A 21,443-nucleotide genomic window follows, 5' to 3' on the forward strand; every position below is an offset into this window, starting at 1 on the left:
AGACAGCTGGCTGCCTGGACAGTCACCCAAAATTCATCTGCAATGTTGGGGCATCCATTTTCAGCCTTTTAGGCCTTAAGCTTTTTAAATCGCTTCTCCGTGTGTCCTGTAGACCATCTGGTAGTCTCCCCTGCGAAGCAGGAACCTGAAGGACCATCTCGTCTTGCAAAGTTCAGTGATCCTATGGGTCCTACATGTCTAGTCGATACAACATTTTGTCAAGCAATCCAGGCAAGAACAGTGTCTTGCCAAAATGGCTATTTTTACCAAGAAGAAGATAAACTCCATATGGAGTGTCTTCGATGCCCATCCTCCTCTCTGAAGTAAATCAGTGCTGCCAGGAGCAGATGTGTCTCATTGTCCAGGAAAGTCTAAGTTATTAAAACATTTTAAATGCCATATTATGTAGATCTTTGAAGGGTTTGAAGAATACCCACCTAATTGAAATATATCTATGTATACCTATAAAACTTAACTAACATGACTATAAATTTGATTAACATAGATGATTTAACTGTTAATCTGTATTTCTTAATTATACATTACAATTTTAAATGAGTTGCATAAACATAATACCTTAAACAAGAGTAGAAATATATATACAGTATAACAAAATTAACTTTAAATTTGTATCAATTAACTAAAATCTATAGAAATTTAAAACAAGTTGCTTTTTAAAAGTAGATTCAATAATCTACCCTTTCATCCTATTATATCTATATCATATATTTTATATCATATCTCCCTTTCTTCTTTTAGAAAGAGATTGACTATGACTAATAACAATTTGTAACCAACAACCTAAACAAAGACAAACATTTATAATCCGTTTTTTTGGGAATGTGGGCATAGTGTTCTAGGCTACTTTCTGCTGATAGAGGGTAGTGGTAGTCTTATGGGGATCCTGAGAAAATGAAGAATTATGGTCAGTCCTGACTGGAATAGTCTGTGATGCTGTATTCTCTGAGCCAGTTGCCTTGAAGCTGTTCTGGATGTTGGATCATCTGGAGACCTCTCAGGGGGTCTTCCTTGATCAAACCGCCCCCAGCTTAGGACCTTCAAATATGAGCGTAGGGGATGCATTCCATCGTTAAACCATAACGCCATAGAAAGCTGGCTAGAACTTCATGCCTGAGGCCAGTAAGAGGGGTCCCATATTAAAATAATACCACTATTATCCATAGTACTTACAACCCAGAGGCTCCTAAATTATACTCAAAATGTCCAAGATGCGATCCCTAACTACTAAGCACGTGAAGAATAGGAAAACCCCCAGTTGGGGTGAGAAAAGACGAGAAAAGACAATCACTGGACTCCAACAAAGCCACAAAACACAAGGAAGAGTTTTGACCAAGACTGACAAGCAACTGTTATAAAAATCCTTTGCACAAAGCAAAATCCTACACCTCTGAAACCAATGAGGAAGAAAGAAGAACCAGCCAAGACCTGGGTACTAAAAAGAGCCAAATGGACATTTTGGAACAGAAAAATATACTCGCTGACGTGACGTCTCAGAGGATGGATGTAGTAGCAGAGTGCATATGACGTAAGAGTCAGTGGGCACAGATGGGGTGACAGAAAGCAAGACTGAGAGGAAGAAAATGCCTGGGGCATGGGGATGAGAAGAGCTTCAGGAGGGGCACTGGGTCACCAGTTAAGAGTTTGTACCACTCTTGCCGAGGACCCAAGCTCTGCTCCCAGCACCCATCATGGGCAGCTTGCAACTGCCTGCATCTCCCAGCTCCAGGGGATCCCATGCCTTGAGGGCATTGGCACTCACCACACACACACACACACACACACACACACACACACACACACACACACAAGTATATCTTTTAAAAAGCCGTTGGGGACCTGTATGGCAATACCAAGAGGTCTAACATTCATGGCCCTGATACCCCAGGAGGGGAGGAAAAAGGACAGTGTAGAAAAATAGCATTCAAAGAAATCATAGTTGAAAGACTACCAATTCTGACAAAATATAGAAATCTGAAGCATCAAGGGGCTCAGGATACCCCTAGGAGAAATAATCATAGAACTCCACATGTGGGGCCTGAGGATACATCTCCATGGTAGAGTTTGCCTAGCATGTGTAGAGATTTAGGTTCAACCCCCCACATCACTATACAATTGCGAAATGAATAATTTTACTTTCATACATATTGTAATCAAACTACTAACACTGAAGACAACAGCAAGAAAAAGTCTGAGTCTGTGTTATTGTCGTAACCAGCAGGGCCGGATGAGAAAGGACAGAACCAACCCAGGCCTCTTCCCTGGGATGCTCTCTGTCAAGGGCCAGGCCCACCTCACCTCCACCAAGTCCATCTGCCAACTGTCTCCAGCAGCAGCAGCAGCAGCAGCAGCAGCAGCAGCAGCAGCAGCAGCAGCAGCAGCAGGCATGCTGAAAGCCACAGCCAGAGAGGCGTTTCGAACCTTCTCCCCATCAATCTGCCACCCCAGCATCATGGCACAGAGTGGGCTGGAAGGCAAGGGACGAAGGAACTAGAAATCAAATCATCTCTGACAGGAAAAAATGCACGATAATTCAAACGGGCCCTGATAACGTTTAGGAAGGATGGAGGGAAGGACAAGGAGGAATAAACACTCTAGATTTATTTCCAAAATTCTCCTGCTAAGTTGGAAAGAGAAGCCAAGCAAATCAGAGCAGGGTTTCTGTTCTTAAACTGACATCTTTAAATTCCCCACATTTTCTGTGCATGTCGAAATGGCTCTAATCTGGGTGAGATTGAATACCCCGAGGGAGAGCTAAGAGAATAAAACGCCATGTATTTTTGGATTTTTATCACAGGCAATAAAAAGAGAAGCCAGATACCTGGAATAGATCCAGAGACAGCCAGAGGTTTCCATTAGTTTGCATAACGCAGATGCTACACAGTATCTGCATACACAATGGGGATCCAAACGTCAAATCAGGGATGTCACTGAGGCCACATACCAACTAGGAAAGGAGAGGCGTTTCATTACTTTTAGAAGTAAGTTAATATAAAAAATGTTTGCCTAGGAAAACAAAGAAAAATTTAGGAATGTATCAACCATATTCTTCAGGATTGTTTTTGCTGCCTGTCTCTCGCACACATACAGACATAAACATACACTTCCATATGCATACATAAACTCTTCACAACATGTCAGGTACCAGGATTCTAGGAGCCTAACATCACCTAAAACAACATCCATCTGCTATGTCCATGGACTTGTCTCGGTCAGAAAAACAAAACCATCAGCATCCCCCAGACAGCGACCTTTCCTGAAAGCACGGGCATCCTAGGACAGCACCCCTATAAAACCATTTTCAAGATGTCCAAGTAGCTGACAGATGAGCTCACAAGGGGGCAGGGCAGGAAAGCCACTGTGTGGGGTTAGCATGGAGACGGAAACTGGAAGGGGTATGAGCAGAGAAGGAAGTGGGACTTTCTCTCTACCCCTGCTCCTCCCCCACAGGTCCAGTGAGGACCCGCAGCCGTCCACAAGGGATTGCCAGGGTCTCTTTGTTGGCTCTCAACTACATAAATCCTCAAACCTCATCCAAACCAGGAAGTGTTGACATTCTAGACTCGGTACAAGGAGCAAGCTTTCCCCATAGCCCCAGGTGCCGGGAACGCGGCAGAAAGAATGCATCCCAGCATATACAGAACACCCGAAACACAGCGTGGCAGTGTCACCCAGCAACTACTGCCACAGCTGATAAGTGGGACCTGAGCATCTACCGAGGGGAAGCAAAGCCTTCACTACAAGTCAGCTGGAGCGATGCTTGAGCAATCTTCCACAAGGAAGGACGTGAGGAGGACAGCTCAGGCAGGTATGGGGAAGAGAACCAATGTACCCAGGACCCCAGACAAGCCCCATGCCATTCACCACATGGTTAGGAGTATCACCAGTTTCCTGACAAAGCTGTCACATCCCAGTGAAATTGTCATCAGATACACAAAGTTGTGTATGTACACGTGTGTGCTTTTCTCGGTGTTAAATGTGCACACATTCACACTAACTTCCATTTCATATTGTCCACATTTCATAGCATTCATATCATCACTCTCGGGCCCCTAGATACTGACAGAGTATTTGGGAGCCTCGGGAAATCCTACCTGACAATTAGAGATAAGACTCTGGTTCCAGGACATTCTTTACATGATTCTATATTTGTAGGACATTTTTCTTCCTGGATGCACTATAAATTATAGTGCCTGACAGGTTAGAAAAAAGCCCAGGGAAGGTTTTCTGCGGGCAACTGCCAACAGTGTGAAGCAAGGCAGGCAGGCTGGCAGGATGCCTCGGGAACCCACAGCACTTAGCTCCAACCTAAATGGAAAGAAAAACCTGCCATCTTTCTCACTAAGTGCTCCTCTTCTGACCATGAAGAATCACCGAAGGAAGCAGACCTTTCTGGGGTCATCTATTATTAGCTTGCTGCTGTGTAGCTGTCTGGATTTGGGGTTCTTTGCTGCGAGAGAAGGAGACTCTCCAAAGTTGGAAGTGAAGCCGCCAGTGGCGATGGCCTCCCCAGGCCCTTTCCCCATCGCAGACAAGAGTAGACGGGGCAGACTGCAAATAGACAGATCAGAGCCAAGCCGACGAGACTCTGTAAACTGTTTTTACAGTGTCATCTGCTGCAAGATTGTGTCTTCTCTATATGACAGGGAAGCTGCCCCCTCGATCTCCCAACAATTTGGTTGCCCGAACAAGACCAATGGAACGATAATGCTAGTTGACATGCCAACATGGACAGGGAAGTTCCACATGGTCCCACATCTAGAGGAAGAATTACTTCCTCTAGATGAAGTGGTCGATGCTTGCTGGGAGAGCAAGAACTAGTCTCTTCCAGGAGCTCCCACTTAGGAGGTCCAATCCCAAGTACTCAGCCCTAGACACACATACATACGAGCAAAGCTAAATGGATTCAGTAGGTTATATAAACACGTGTACATACACGCTCATGCACTCACACACATACACACACACACACACACACATATAAGTAATAATAATAAAGAAGAGATCATGAATTTGGGAGGAGAGGAAACTGGGGGAATTGGAGAAGGGAGGAAAGGGTGATTTATGCACAAGGTTCTCAATAATTTAAATTATTTAAAAGAGAACAACTTTCTTTCACAAGGAAGAACCTAAACACCAGACGTATATATTTATGCATGTATAATCTAGAAAGCAGTCTACTTCTGGCTTTAAATCTTAGTTGTGTTCTGTCTGTAGAGAATAATTGTCTTGAAAGGAGCCTCGCATATAACCTAGACCAACTCCTTCATATTATAATCAGAGAAAATGAAGTTCAAAGACGTGACGTGGCAAACCAAAGCCACGCGTAGGAGGTGGCAGGGTGACACTTAGACTGCTAACACCTCACTTGTTCTCTACACCATGCTGCCCCCGTTCCAGCTCTGGTTTTCTTGGTCCTACAGATAGACCGTGCTGACAGCAACTCCAGAAGGGCCTCTCAAGTAAAACCGCAATGGCTAGCCTGCACTGATAGATTCCTTGATGCAATGGGAACGGACCTATAAAACTTTTTATCCATCAGATATGGGGCACACTAAGAAACTCACTAGTGGACCTGACAATGTCGTGGATAATGAATGCTCAGTAGTTAAGAAGGAGGGTTAAACTGTTTGCTTAAAGTACCCAGGTAGTGCTGATGGGTGGTGATATCAGGGTCACGTGAGCCCCTGAATGGCAGCAACAAGCAAGACTTTGCTCTTCACCACCTCCACCAACCCACACTTGGGTATATAGCAAGAGTGAGAAATAAAAATTGGTTACTTTAATCTTCTCAAGTTGGAAATCCACATGAATGTTTGTTATTGCAGCCTTGCCTCGCCTGTCCTGACTGACACAGGCACTGAACAGGCAAGTCAAAGATGTTATGACCACATCTTCACAGTATTTTCCCAATGCCGTATCTTAGTTAGGGTTTCTGTTGCTGTGAAGAGACACCATGGCCATGGCAACTCTTACAGAGGAAAACATTTAATTGTGGTGGCTCATTTACAGTTTAGAGTAAACGTTTAGTCCGTTATCATCAAGGCAGGGAGCAAGGCAACATGCAGGCAGGCATGGTGCTGGCTACATCTTAACCAGAAGGCAACAGGAAGTGGATTGTGACACTGGGTATCTTGAGCACTGGAAACCTCAAAGCCCGCCCCCACAGTGACACACTTCCTCCAAACAAGGCCACACCTACTCCAACAAAGCCACACCTCCTAATAGTGCCACTCCCTATGAGATGATGCGGGCCAATTTCATTCAAACTACCACACCACACCTTCAGAGACTGAATAGAGGGTAAAAATAACAAACAATTGGCTGTATAGAGATTCCTGGATAGAGAAAGAAAAGAAAGAAAACCAAAGACAATTCAGTGTCAAGACTCGGGGGAGCTAGGGAAGACTCAGAATAAACTCATAAGGAAACTTTGATAACAAAACTAATCTTACTGTCTGGTCTGTTTTCTAAGTGCATATGGCCTGTACCACAGTGAGCCCGTGTCCAGAATCCTCTCTCTTACTCACGAGTCAGTTCAAATCTTGCTTATCCTTCCGGGTCAAGTGTTAGTCATTACTACTCTTGGAAATCCTGATCCCCCAGCCTCTGCTCTGTGTCAAACAGACAGCGCGGGACAGACGCTTTGCAGTTCTTCCTCTGGCCTCTCACTTTGTACTTACTGTTTGGTAGGCTCTGAAGCAGGGGAGTCAGCTCAACCAGACTACGAGCCTTATGAAGACACCACATGTCTTGCTTCCTGTGAATCCCCCACAGAACTGGTTCCAAGGGACATTTTTACATTGGTTTAAATGCCAGAGAGGAAAGAACATGATACATCTCTTGCAGTCAAGAACAGCTTTTTTATTAATTTGGAGGGAAAGTAGGAAAATTCACTAAGCAGGCTTTGGAGGAATACCTTAAAGTAGCTAAATATAACTGTTCTCTACTCAGACAGAAATAAGTTGTTATGAATTCTGGAAGTCTCTGATTAAGTTCTGTTCACATCAAAATAAAAATCAGTGGCTGGAGAAATGGCTCAGCGGTTATAAAGAACACTGACTGCTCTTCCAGAAAACTCTGGTCCGATTCCCAGCACCCGTGTGGTGGATCACAATCATCGGTAACTCCAGTTCCAGGGGATCCAACACCATCTTCTAGTCTCCTCAGGCACCAGGCAGGAGTATAGTGCCCAGACATACATGTATGCAAAGCACCCATGCATACAAAATAAATAAGCAAATAATAAATAAACAAACAAACAATTTTAAAGAGTTCAAGGATGACAAGTAGATTAGTTCAAACCTTGAAGAAACTTCAGAAAGCAATCTGGAGAACTTAAAACATATCATGAAAGATGAGCAGTTGTGGACAGAGGAGACAGCTCAGTGATTGAAATGCTCGCTGTTTGGCAGCCAAGAGCGAAGATTGCTGTTCAAATTCCCAGAACACAAAGAAACGGCAAGTGGGTGTGGCAGCTGCTCTGTATGGAGCATCCCAGAAGCAAGCTCACTAGCTAAACTAGCCATAGTGTCAAGCTCTGAACTCAGGGAGAGACCCAGCCTCAATGAACAAGGTGGAGAACAGCCAAGAAGGACTCCTGATGCCCACCTCGGACCTCCACATCCGTGCACACACATATGCACCCCCCCACACAAACATGCACACACATGCATAACAAAAAGGTAGTTATGGTTCTAGGGACCTAGCTCGGTGGGACAGTGATTTTCTGGAAGGCACTGGACTTGATCCCCCAGTATCACCAAAGCCAGAAATCAGTTCCATAAAAATTTTAAAGGTGCTGCGCGGTGGTGGCGCACGCCTTTAATCCCAGCACTTGGGAGGCAGAGCCAGGCGGATCTCTGTGAGTTCGAGGCCAGCCTGGGCTACCAAGTGAGTTCCAGGAAAGGCGCAAAGCTACACAGAGAAACCCTGTCTTGAAAAACCAAAAAAAAAAAAAAAAAAAAAAAAAAATTTTAAAGGTTAAATATTTATATACTAGTCACTATATATTATGGTAGGAACGCTTTTGGAGGATGAGTCAGGGAGGCTGAGACTATGTCTCAGCTGTGTCATATGTAGTTGAAGGCTGGCCTCCAATCCTTCTGCCTTGGCCTCCAGAGTGCTGGAGCTTATAATACAAAAACACTCTAGCCTGTCTCCACCAAGTCAGTCATCTGACATTTGTAGCCTCTCTGCTCTGAGCTCCTGCTGCTAACAGCTTAGTTTACTTTCTCTAGCAATCATTTGGTTCCTTCCCAGACCAGTTCCTATCAGTTTTACAAGTTTCTGAAGTGACAACTTAATCGATCATTAGGCAAAGCCCACGTGCTCATGAAAAATAACAGGTTCGGTCTTACAGAAATGAAGTCTGTGAAGGGTAGGTACTTCCGGTTCCCGAGATGTCCCCACAGGTTCCTGCTTTGAACATGTGGCTTCGAGTCTGAGGTGCTGTTTGGGGAGGTGTGGAAAACCTTTAGGAGGTGGGTCCTAACTGGAGGGAGTGGGTCACTGGGATATTGCCTTGCGCGTTATAGCCGCAGGCGCTAACCACAGCCAGCTCTCTGCTTCCTGGTCTGTGCCTGGTCAGCAGCATCTCCAGTAGGCTCCCACCGCCATGGACCTCCCTCCTGCCTTTCCCCACTACGATGGGCTGCAAACCCCGAGACACAAGACAAGATAAACCTTTCCTTCCTGAAGTCGCTCCTGGCAGATATTTTCTCACGGTGACCGCTTTAAAATGCTGCATTAGGGATGGGTGCGCAGACTGTGAAAGTATATTTTAATTCCCACAATCACAAAGAAGCATTCTGCACTTAAATTGCTTCACAAGCGCCAAGCCATTGCTCCATTGGAAGAAACCAACTGGAAAAGGTGGCAGATGACGTTTCACTGGGTTTTTGCAGGGAAGGTGGCAAAGCAAATGAGCGTACGTGCGCACTTTCAGTTACTCGACCTCGCACCCGTGTGCTTGGTGATTTATCCACCTTTTCTGTAACTGACCTAGTTACTGCCAGCGGGCGGTTGTGGATACAAGGCTGTGACTCCGCTTGTTAACAGGATCGCCGCGGAGACTGCCCAAACGCCAGTCAGAGATGGGGCGGTGCTGTTGCCCCGCACAGGCAGAGGCCGCCGAATATGAATGCGTGGACGGAGAAACAGAAGCATAACGCAAAACGTGCGCTAGATGGAAGAGATGGCCCGTGACTTCCTGTATTTATTTTCACAAGAAAGTGAAATTTTCAGCTTTTAAAAATTCACTTAGCATTGACTAGTTTTATAGCATAGAGCAAGCGCTTGTTTACAAATGAAATGCCACAAAAATCAATAGCAGAGGGGGTTGGGGAACAGGGGTGAGGGTGGGGGTGAGGATGAGGGTGGGAGTAGGGCGGGGCACTGACTTCTATTCTGACAAGAAAAAGGAAATACAGCTCTTCGCCTTGGAATCGCTTCCAGAGGCCAAGGCAAACAGACCTGGCCATCTGTAGGATGCCTGTCACAGGGTCAGGACGCGGTTAGCTGGGCCCAGCCTGCTAGGGAGTGGTCCCCACTCTCCATCTGTGCTCCCCCTCTCTGGGGTTTCACTCTGTTCAGCCCAGCCCACAGTGAAGAGACGTGCCCATGGTCCGGGGGCCACTCTCAGTGAAGGCAACCGGCCGTTCGAACCCTCTCTGTCCATGTCTTAAACCTGACTCTCACCTCCCTGAGGAATGACCCTTCACAGAAATCCCTGACTGGGTGAACCGTCGATGCTCTGGAAACCCCATGAGTCATTCTGAACCACTCCCACAATACGAGTTTGCTGCTTCAAGAGGGTCACGGCGCCCTTCGCCCCTTCACCACAAAAGTAATTGCTTCACCTAGTCAGGGATTTCTGTGAAGGGTCACTCCTCAGGGAGGTGAGTGTTAAGACATGGATAGCTAAGGATGAATGTGTATGAATATATCTGCGCGTGTGTGTGTGTGTGTGTGTGTGTGTGCATGTAAATGTATATGAGTGTGTGTGCACTCATGTGAGTATCTGAGGTGTATGTGAGGTAGGTATGTATATATGTATATGTGAATGTGTGTCAGTTTGTGTATGACTTCAATATTCTGCCATGCTTTCCATAGCTTCCATGAAATTGTCTTCATCACATTTTTAGAACTCAAAAAAAAAAAAAAAAAAAAAAAAAAAAAAAAAAAAGGGAAGCACCACTGCTGTGGACTCAGTCCGAGTCTTCAACACCTGTGCACTGGCCCCACCCTGAGGACACCTGAGGACTAAACACAAGTGTCCCCTGACAGTTCCCAGCTCCGCTGTTCCTTTTCACTCTGGATTTTTTTTTTCTTTAACTTTTTGTTGCAGACTGCAATCTGTTCCTATTTCTTCACTTCTATTTTTAACTTGAAATTTTTTGGTTTCAAAATAGCTATAACCTAAGAATTCCTTGGATAAAAGACACAGAAAATTGAATTTCCAATGTCCCTTACCCACTCCTTCCGTTTCTGTATGGTTTTGTTATTAAAGCATTAAAAAACCCAGTACTTCCTGTTTTACTGTGAAGTTAATGATCGCACCAAACACATATGACATTTTAACTCTCACTACTGTGTGTTACCTATATTTCAAAAATAAAATTCACACGTGTGGACCGTACATTCTTTCCTGGTTTTTGTCTCCATGCATCACCATAAGAAGGGAACTTGTGTATGTTGAATAATGCCAATCTTCACTGGCTCTGCTTTGTAAATAAGAACATTCCTTGTCCAAGAATAAGAGCAGGCGTCAGGTTTTCCAAAACAATCCTGGTATCCAGGGTACCCAAATAAATTCAAGCCACTTCAGTTTCAAAGCTCATGGAGCTGCCTGCTCCTGATTGAGGGTCCTCTAAGTGCACATTAGTTAAATAAGCTAGTTTTTTTTACTATTTTTGTGCAAAATGAATATTCACCACTCAAAAGAACATTCCCCATCATAATTACATAATCAGTTCAAATTTGTTTTTAAGCAAAGTAACGCATACTTGAAATTCTACCTAACAGAAATAGCTAAAGCCAAAGTCTAAAATGTGTTAGTTGACTTGAAAAATATCTCAGATGCCCCACTCCGATACTGAAATCCATAGGAATCAACATATTTTTCTGCAGTCGAGATTTCAACAGTATTAACCGGCAGCAGAGAGTAGAAATGGTACTGTCCGACCTTGGCCGACCTGGCCTCATGCTCATTTCATCCTGAACCCAGAATGCAGCCAGGCTCCCTGTTGATGGAAGGGGAACAATGCCCACCACACACACACAAGGTTACATCAGCTCCAGTGGGCTAACAACAGAGCAAACCTTTGTAAGGTAGGAAGGGCTGCCTGGACTCAGCACAAAAACCACTGCCAACACAAGAAGTCATTTGGTGAGAATGATGACGAGGGAAAAGAGCCAGCGTAGCGGAGATCCTAAGCCGGTGTAAGCCGGGTAAGAAGTCGCTGGCCTAAGAGCTGCAACGAGCTGACAGAAAGGCAGGCGTTTCTGTTTGTCTTTTACAAACCCTGGTGCTCTGCGTCATCCTTTCTGCCAAAACTGAGCACATCCATGCCAGCAAGCTCAGCACAACGGTACCTGGAGGTTCTCCTTCGTCTCCAAACACGGGCTGGGTGTGCCAGACTCTGCAATGGGTTGCTAGGCCGGAAGAGCTGTGGGAAATTCCGAGAGGCCACGCCAGGAGCCACGTAGATAGGCAAACCCATGGACTGCACGTCCCTGTCGAATTTGGCCATGCCGATTAGTCAGTACCAGCAGGCTGGGGTGCCAGGGCCTGCTCACGGTTCACCTATCTTTATCTGAACAGAGCAGAGCATGGAACTTCACATCTGTTATTTACTAATGGGCTTCTAGGAATCTTTCCAAGTCTCATACCACGAAAAGTGCAATTTTGAAGCATACGCAAGTTGTACAACTACTTACCACCGTCACTTCCGGAATATTTTCATCATCCCCAAAAGAAACTATTCCCAAGAGCCATCATTTCTATCCCTCCCTACACCTAGCTTCTGACTCTGCATTTGTCATTGGATGGGATATGTGATCTTTTTGTGATTACTTTCTTTCACTTAACACAGTGTTTCAAGGTCTATCTGCATTGTAGCGTACATCAACACTGATAATACTGATCGGCTAAACCACATTTTATTCATTCATTCATCAGCTGAGAGACACTTGAGTGGTTTCTTATTTCTGGATAATATTTCTCTAAACATTCCTGTACAAGTTTCGTGTGGAAAAAAAATAAATATGTTTTATAGGGCCAGGAGACTGATCAGTGGGCAGGACATTCACCGTGTAAGCATAGCAGCTGTGTTCAAGGCCTCAGAACCCCTGTAAAGCCAGGCATGGCAGCACACATCTGTAATCCCTGTGCTCCTGTGGGCACAGGAGGATCCCGGAAGTTCATGGGTCAGCAAGCCCGGCGTATGCAAGGGCAAACAACAAGAGACTCTGTCTCAAACAAGACGCAAAGCAAGGCTGGACACTGGAGGACTTCCTCTGGCCTCCACTGCATGCTAGAGAAGGGAGTCCAGTTCAACAGTGGAACCCTGGCCTAGCACACACCAAGTTCTGGGCTCGGTCCCCATTACCACCAAAGGAAAAGCACAGTTCTGCCTGCTACCACTGTGGCAGCCTAACTCATCACTAGGCCGGACCAGCAAGGGAAGGGGAAGCAGGGAGATCAATCACTCAAACTTAATAAAAAATAAAAAGGGCACGTGTCAGGAATTTGTTTGTTAGAAGTTCAAGAGGGTAGAGGGGGGTGGGAGGGACTGAAAGCTCAACAATGGAGGAAAAGCATCTGTGGGTGTCTACGAGAAGGCAAGGACTGCGGAGTAGGAGCCTGAGAAGAAAGGACAGCCACTAAGACCCCACAGCCAGGAAAACTTGGGAGAATTTATTTTAGAATGGCATTTGGTTTGAACTGGATTGATCTCTCTAGGCCTGCATTGGTGTAAGAAGTGGGCAGTGCAGGCCAGAGAAGAGACACTGAACTAGCCACAGGAATTGGAGACATGGCCAGAAAATAGAAGCCAGACATTATCAGAATATTGTAGAGAAGTAAGGATACCAACCTCCTACTGTGTGTCTCGTGCCGTTTGCATGTGCATTTTAAGGGAAAAGTGAGCCCAGATTCTGTCCAACAACTCTACAGTGATGTTAGATGAAGTCAGGAGCAGGCCCTAGGAGGCCAAAGCCTGTAAACCACTGAGCTGCTCACTACATGGCCATGGCCACGTGACAAAGACCTTCAAGACTTTACAGAGGTGGTCTCACGGATTATTCACGTCTTGTTGGAAGTCCAGGGCCAGTCTCCTCATTCGGCAGATGAAACAACTCTGGGATGAGCATCTCCAAGACTTGATGGGCTCCCAGAAGTTCTCTTTTCACCCCCCCACCAAACAGTCATACTTACGTGGCATGCAGCCACCGCCACAGCAGAGGTTGGCAAAATCATTCTTAAAAAGTCAGGTATAAACACTCCATGAGCCAAGAGGCAAAATTAAGGCTATTACTTGGGTGCTTATTAGACAATAAAAGAACAATTTTACATTTCTAGTGAAGAGTCCAAGCCACAGCAGTCATTAGACACAATTTTTAGTAATGTGGACCTACTAATGAAAAGACTGTAATCTTTATCATTTATTGTGTCTCATCGGTGTTCAGGATTGATGTCTCTAACATTAAAATGACTGCAAATGCCCACCCGTAAATCATTCTAAGTGCACAGGCCACACAGGGACAGGTGCAGGGTGGATGTGACTCCCAGTCTGATCCTGCAGTCTGAAGGGAAGTAAATGCTGGTTGCTTTGTGCCAAGATGCGTAGTGTTTCACTCTGCCTTGGAAAGGAGTGACCTCAAAGGGAGTGACCTCAACATAGCACTTCACAGATTCCGGTGGTTTCCAGCCCATTGGCTAGTGCCGGGAGCAATAAAGAGAAGCATTCTCCAGCCAGGATTACCGAGTGCCTACTATGCGCTAGTGCTATCAGTCAGTTCATAGAGCTGTGAGCAAGCCAGAGGAGGCCTCTGCATTCATAGGGATAAAACTGCAAACAACCTGGACATGAGTGGGGGTAATGAAGGGCGAGGGTCGAGGGAAAGAGAGCTTGGGGGAGCAGGAGATCCCAGCTGGATCAAGAACAGAGAGGGAGAACAAGGAATAGGAAACCATGGTAAATGAAGATCACATGAGAATAGGAAGAAGCAAAGTGCTAGAGAAGCCCACAGAAATACACAAAGATGCACCCACAAAAGACTGCTGGCAATGGTCGAGAGACAGCCTGAACTGACCTACTCTGGTGATGGGATGGCCAAACACCCTAATAGTCATGCTAGAAACCCCATCCAATGACTGAGGGAACCGGATGCAGAGATCCACGGCCAGGCCCCAGGTGGAGCTCCAGGAGTCCAATTGGCGAGAAAGAGGAGGGTTTATATGAACGAGAACTGTTGAAACCAAGGTTGGATAAAGCACAGGGACAAATAGCCAAACGAATGGAAAAACATGAACTATGAACCAATGGCTGAGGGGCCCCCAACTGGATCAGGCCCTCTGAATGGGTGAGACAGTCGATTGGCTTGATCTGTTTGGGAGGCATCCAGGCAGTGGGACCAGGTCCTGTGCTCATTGCATGAGTTAGCTGTTTGAAACCTGGGGCTTATGCAGGGACTCTTGGCTCAATCTGGGAGGAGGGGACTGGACCTGCCTGGACTGAGTCTACCAGGTCGATCTCAGTCCTCCGGGGAGGCTTTGCCCTGGAGGAGGTGGGAATGGGGGGGAGGTGGGCTGGGGAGAAGGGGAGGGGGCAGGAGGGGGGAGAACAAGGGAATCCGTGACTGATATGTAGAACTGAATGGTATTGCAAAATAAAATAAAAGGAAAAAAATAAAATTAAATTTAAAAAAAGAAAAAAAGAAGAATGAAAGAGGGAGGAGAGAAGGAAGGAGGGAGGGGGAGAGAGAGGACACTGAGTGGAGTTGTGGAGGCAGTAGGTATTAAAGAGAAGGAGCTGCGAGCGACTCTGAATAAAGTAGAGTGATACAATAAGCTTTTCTCACGTGACCATTGGTCCAGGCTTTTATCAGACATGTATCTTTTTCCAATTAGATGGGGGTGAAATAGATTCTCCTTGTGTCTTGATCTGCCTGTCCTGCACATTAGCAGCTACGTGTCCATTGTTTTCTGTCTTTTCATTCTTTGGTACTTTGGGAATATTTTTTGTGATGATGAAATCTTTCTGGCCGAGCTGGGGCCTTGCTTGCCCTGGGTAAGCCTGCGGCCCCTGAGCTGCATGCCCAGCCATGTCTTCTCGTGTTACCTCCTGCTAAGCCCTTGCTTCTCATTCTTCGTTTCTCCTTGTTCCTGACTTTGCATCACTGCGCCCACCCAAGACCTGACCGAAGCTACAGCAGGGTTGATTTCCCTGGGACTCCTGGTTTCAAGGTGTGGCTGGATAGAGCAGTTCCCATCATGGCATCAGAATGCAGAGAAAAGGGAGAGATGAGAAGAGGCCAAGGCAAAATACAGGACTCTGGGACGCCCCTCCCCCTCCCGTGATCTGTCCTCTAACTAACCTTGGCTTCCTGGCGTGCAGAATGAAGACAGTTCCTACTTAACACAGTGGGTTCTTCCCAGTTCATTCAAGCTGCTTGAAGGGATTGCATTCACCACAAGACCAGGCACAGCATTCATGTGTACATGTTGTTTGATGTGTTAAACTGAGCTTATCTTTAAAAGGCATATAAAGTATTGAGTATAATAATATTCACTCAGCGTGGCTAAAATGTGGACGACAGCAAAACAATTTATCAATTAACTCTTTAACCCATGAGCATGCCAGCTGGCCTCCCTTGAGCTAAGGAAGTAATAGAGTGCTTATATAGCAGCTAATAGATTTGTAAACATTTTTTGAGGAAAAAAATATACTGTCAAAGCTTGGACTTGCATTACAACACTAATACATACCAAAATTATTCAACAGCACTGTTGTAAGTTTTGAAAAAACATACAATTAGTTTTGAGGAAACAAATTTACAGTAAATACTGTGCTGGGAATGCTGGGAATGTGTTGTTCTGATTGATTGATAAATAAAACACTGATTGGCCAGTAGCCAGTTGGGAAGTATAGAGTAGGTAGGATAAGGAGAGAGGAGAATTCTGGGAAGTGGAAGGCTGAGTCAGGAAATGCTGCCAGCCACAGCCATGAGGAGCAGGATGTAAAGTACTGGCAAGCCACCAGCCACGTGGCAAGGTATAGATTTATAGAAATGGGTTAATTTAAGATATCAGAACTGGATAGCAAGAAGCCTGGGCCACGTGGCCATACAGTTTATAAATAACATAAGCATGTGTGTGTTTATTTGGGTCTAAGCAGCTGCAGGATTGGTGAGTGAGAGAGATTTGTCCTGACCGTGGGCCAGGCAGGACCAGGAGATAACCCCAACTACAATGCTGGGCTTCACACTCCCAGACACCACACCTGTAACTTTCTGACATTGCAAACCAGTGGCCATTTAAGAAGTATGTCCCTGTGCCATGGCGCCTTCTGGTGGTTTTACCTCCATGCTCTCATTTTATCTGGTTGTGTGTGTGTGTGTGTGTGTCTGTGTGTGTTTATGTGTCTGTGTGTGACTATGAGCACATGCATGCTAATACTCTTGGAGGCCAGAAGAAAGCGTCAGATGGCCCTGGAGCTGGAGTTACAGGGAGCTGTGATCTGGCTGATGTGGGTGCTGGGAACCAAACTCCAGTCCCCTAGAAGAGCAGCGAGCATTCCTCACTGTTGAACCATCTCCCCAGCCCTTGACTTTCATGGTTTATTTGGTAATCCGCTTCCTCCATCTGCCCTGATCAGAGTCGAACACGAACCGTGTCAACAAGAGCCACTGTATCTAACAGATTCCAGCACTGGCTCCAGTTCTGTTGTTACAGAGAGCACTACTAAATTTAGACAGCTCCTTCATTTCAGAGCTCAGCCCCTGAAAACAGATAACCATGCCCTCTCCAATACTGTCAAACGTGGAAATCAGTAAGCAGCTTAAAACAGAGACACAAAACATGACCTAGACAGTGTCCACATAGACACGCATGATTGAAAAGTTACATTTTATGACCACGTTGTCCTGCTCACTGAACATTCCAGCTGTCTTCTGGCACATGGCAGAATGGTACTGCTGGCATTGGGTGGCTCTGGACATTGTATTATGTGCAAGAGAGAGATAATGTCACTTCGTGACTTACTTATGTGTGTTATATATGCGTGCATATGTTTATGTGCACTGTGTGCATGCAGGAGCCCAGGGAAGCCAGAACAGGCATCAGAACCCCTAGCACGGAAGTCCCTAACAATTGTGAACTGCCTTGTGACTCCTTGGGAACTGTGGAACACCTGGTTACTAACTGCTAAGCCAGCTTTCCAGGACCCAAGCTGGGGCTTTTAATGAAGCCAGGCAAGACCCACCAGAGCACCCACCCCTCTGGTCCAGTGAATGGAGAGGTGGTGGCTGCACTTTTAGCCTGGAGTCCAGGAGTAGGACAATTACAGCATGACACATACCCATCCAACCCACAAGGGATGTATGGCCCAGCCGGAAATGAACCCACAGTAGTGTGAGCCCCGAGCCCAGAGTGTTCTTGGTGACAGCAGCCTGCACTTGTCCCCTCCTTCCTGCACCCCCCTCCCCCCGGCAATGACACTATGAAACACAGTTTGGTGTCTCTAGAGATGAGCAGCAGATCTGTGTAATTTAGTATCTGAAACTAAATGTTATCATCTTGTCCGGGAGAGTTCCCTCAGCCCACCATTCACTCAGCCCCCCCAATCATTATGTTCCAAAACCTGAATTAAACAGACCCAGGCAGAACTGAAAAGGGAAAGTTATAGCTGTAACCCTCCAAAGAGCCAGCTCTAATTTACTGTCCTGTCAAGGTTCTGTGTTGTAAACAACAGAAACCACTCTAGCTAGTTAAGCAGAAAGGGAATTGATTAAAGATTTATTGCTTGCAGACACCCAAGGGCAGGAACACCACGTCAGACGCACTAGTGTAGACTTCACCATTGGGTATGCAGTAGGGTAGACTGGGTACCGACACCACGAAACGCCCACTTCCCCACCGCTACACCCCTGGCCTCGGAGCTACACCTCACGTCCTCTGCTTCGTTACATCTGTAAGTTACAATCCAAACCCCCTTGCACATGTGTCTGAGAGGTGACACCAAGGGCCGATAAAGGGACATAAGGTGCATGGAAAAATAGGGAAAATTTTCTTAGAAAAGCAGATAGTTCTGCAAACACAGGAGGAGAAAGAAAAGACACAACCAAAACAAACAGTTGGTACCCACCGTGTCTATGATATGGGATCATCCAGATAGCTGAGGCATGCAGGCTCGCTTTAGCGTGCACACACACCACCACCACCACCACCACCACCACCACCACCACCACCACTCGAATTTCTAGAGCCCTCCTGGCTTCTGTATTTCTTCTTGGTCTTCGCAGACCATTCCAAACAGTCTCTGATTGTACTAGTTTCAGCTGGATCTGTCACTCACAATCCGAGAGTCCTAACTGACACAGAGGTCAGTTAGGTCACAGAGGTCACACTAAGGAATCCTAAACTAGCCAGTCAGAAAGGAGGCTGTAAAGATGCAGATACACTGAGCAATGATTCAGATGTTTTTGAAAAGTAACTGCATTAACAACAACAACAACAAAAATCAAATGTCATAAGACTTTAATTTTGGTCGAAGAACCTACGGTGAGATAATGAGCTGATTATTGCTGTTTACTTTTCTACCACAAGTCCTCATGAATAACTTTTTGCAAAAAAAGAAAAGAAAGAAGAAATGAAGGGAGGGAGAAAAGGAGAGATGGAGGGATAGCGAATGAATGGAACACCTATGGATCTTGTGTATATATACCCATTGGTTGAAAAATCTTGTGCACCAGATGCCAGCTTCCGCCAAATACTGCCTGGAAATAGGATTATAATAGACAGGGGCTGGGGAGATGGTCCAGGGGGTAAAATACTTGCTACTCAGGCATAAGGACCAAGTTCATATGCCCCACACCCATGTAAAAAGCTGAGCATCACGTACCCTTAATTCCAGCACAGGGAGCCAGAGACAGAGGGATCCCTGGACCTCCATGTCCTGCCAGTCAGCCAATAGGTGAACACCAGGTTTAGTGAGAAACTCTGTCTCAAACTGAGGTGTGGGGCCAGGGAGAGAAAAGTGGCTCAGTGGTTAAGAACACTCGCTGCTCTTCTAGAGGACCTTGGTTCAGTGCCCAGCACCCACACACCTAAACCTAGCAGCTCACAACTGCCTTGAACCCCAGTTTCAGGAGCTCTGATGCCTTTGTCTGGCTTTTTCAGGCATCAGGCCTGCACATGGTACAGACATATATGCAGGCAAAACACTCCCATGCAGAAAATAAAAATAAATAAATCTTTATTTTTAAAAAGGCAAAGCAATAGAGGAAGACATCGGACATCAACTTCTGGCCTCCACATGGGAACACACATTACATACACGACAAAGAATACCATTAACCGGTAAATAAGCAGTGAAGATAGCTAGAGACAGTCATAACTATATAAACTCACACGTATAGTGGATAGGGTCTGGGATCAGTAAAAGCAAATCCCTATAATCTTGCCCTAGGTCCCAGGTCCAAGATTTCCAAAATGGGTCAATTGAAATAATATAAAATACGAGGAACAAATAGTCGAAGGGAAACTGCAGAAATAATACTGAATAGTTAGGGAGCAGCTAGGGCTTAGCTGTTTAAAGGAACACACTCTAAGAACAGCGTCCAGGACAGGAGAGAACCTTGTACTGTGGTCAGAGCAAGTGGTCAGAGCTGGCCAATTCAAAGTAGACATCAGAAAGCCATCCCCAGAGTGGAGCAAGGAGAACCTTCTGGTGGCCCTTCAGAAAGACAGACAATGGGCTCTGAAAACGTGTCTTCTGAATAGCCCCCCCCTCCAAAAGGAAGTGACTAAACTCCTCCTCCAGTTCAGTAAGAAATCTCCAGTGTTTTCCAACATACCTCTTTAATTCTTCTCTTTTCTTTCCCATTCTGCTCTAAGTTAGGCCAGCGTGCAATTTCCTTGTTTAAAAACCAAAAACCAGTTTTGTTGTTGTTGTTGTTGTTGTTGTTATAAAACCAAAACAGTGCTACACTGACTAAATATATTTCCTTACAAACACCCTCCCCAATATCCACTTCTAGCCCTGGATGACTCATCCTTCCTGGGGCAAAATAACAACAGAGGCAAGTTAACACAAGAAGTATTCACTCTGGCTCATGGTTTCAGAGGGTACCATCCATTGTGGGTGTCATCCATCATAGGTACCATCCATCATCATGGGTACCACCCATCGTGAGTACGGATTTCTTGGGTACCATCCTTTGTAGGTATCACCCATTGTGGTGAGGAAAGCATAGAGGAAGGGATGGCAAGGAGGTGTTTATGGTGACAGGATCATGCACTTGGAACTGCTCTCATCTCTGATTATCAGGATCAGGAAACAGAGAGCCGGGAATGCTGGCCCTCATAGTCTTGGGCATTCAAAGCCTTGGTCTCCAGTGGGTGGTGCTGTTTGGGGAAGGTTAGGAGGTAAGGCCTGGCTGAAGGAAGTTTGTTTCTGGGGCAGGCTTTGAGAGTAAGAAGCCTCATTTCCCTGCACCTTGTTCTCTCTGCTTAATGCTTACAGTCATGGAGCTGGGTTCCCAGCATCCTTCTCCAGCCGCCATGTCTCTGTTACTGCAATGGCCTCCCTTCCGAGATGGACTCTTACCCTCCAGAACCATAAGCTCAAATAAACCCTTTCTTCTATAAACTGCCTTGGTCGCGGCGTTTTATCAGAGCAACAGAAAGGTAATTAGTGTGCTTGACTTGTCTGGTTTTCTCAGTTCCCAGCCTATGAGATGATGCCCCCCCTCCACATTCAGAGTGGGTCTTCCCACCTCAATAAATCCCCTGTGGCAATGCCCTTACAGATATGGCCTACTGTGTCTCCTACATAACTCGAAATCCAGTCAAGTTGACTCTGAAGGTGAACCATCACATCATTTTTCTCAACAACAGTACGAAGGGACTTTTCATTTGTTGTGTATGGTAGGGATACGCCATACTGTCATTGAGCTAACAAGTATTAACTTTGCTTGTCACTCTTTAGGAAAAACAACGGCCCCTTTTGAAAGTCTTTGGCTCAGGGTTGTAACTTCAAATGCTTTCTGAGATTATAAAGGTAAAGTGAAAGAGAGAATGTTAAGTCGGATCCCACAGAATACCCCGTCTAAAGATGCTGACGTTAGGATATAGGTGGGCCTCAGTGCTGGACCCCACTGGATTCCTCATCTAAAGACATTTAGGGTACTTGCCTATAATG

The 21,443-nt window shown here is 45.7% G+C and overlaps 1 protein-coding gene across 2 annotated transcripts in view; it reads right to left on the reverse strand.

The window, feature by feature from the left end:
- Mettl24 (methyltransferase like 24) overlaps positions 1-21,443 on the reverse strand; it is a 109,700-nt gene that overhangs the window by 82,769 nt on the left and 5,488 nt on the right. Inside the window, exon 1 of one of the 2 annotated variants that reach the window (XM_042262029.2) lies at positions 11,614-11,759. The exons of the other annotated variant lie outside the window; for it this stretch is intronic. The gene's annotated coding sequence lies outside the window, so the exon portion shown is untranslated. Of the gene's footprint in view, positions 1-11,613; positions 11,760-21,443 lie in introns of those variants that run through there. 2 annotated transcript variants of the gene reach the window in all.

This window comes from Peromyscus maniculatus, chromosome 16, assembly GCF_049852395.1.
Source record: "Peromyscus maniculatus bairdii isolate BWxNUB_F1_BW_parent chromosome 16, HU_Pman_BW_mat_3.1, whole genome shotgun sequence".
In the NCBI taxonomy this organism is placed as follows: Eukaryota; Metazoa; Chordata; class Mammalia; order Rodentia; family Cricetidae; genus Peromyscus; species Peromyscus maniculatus.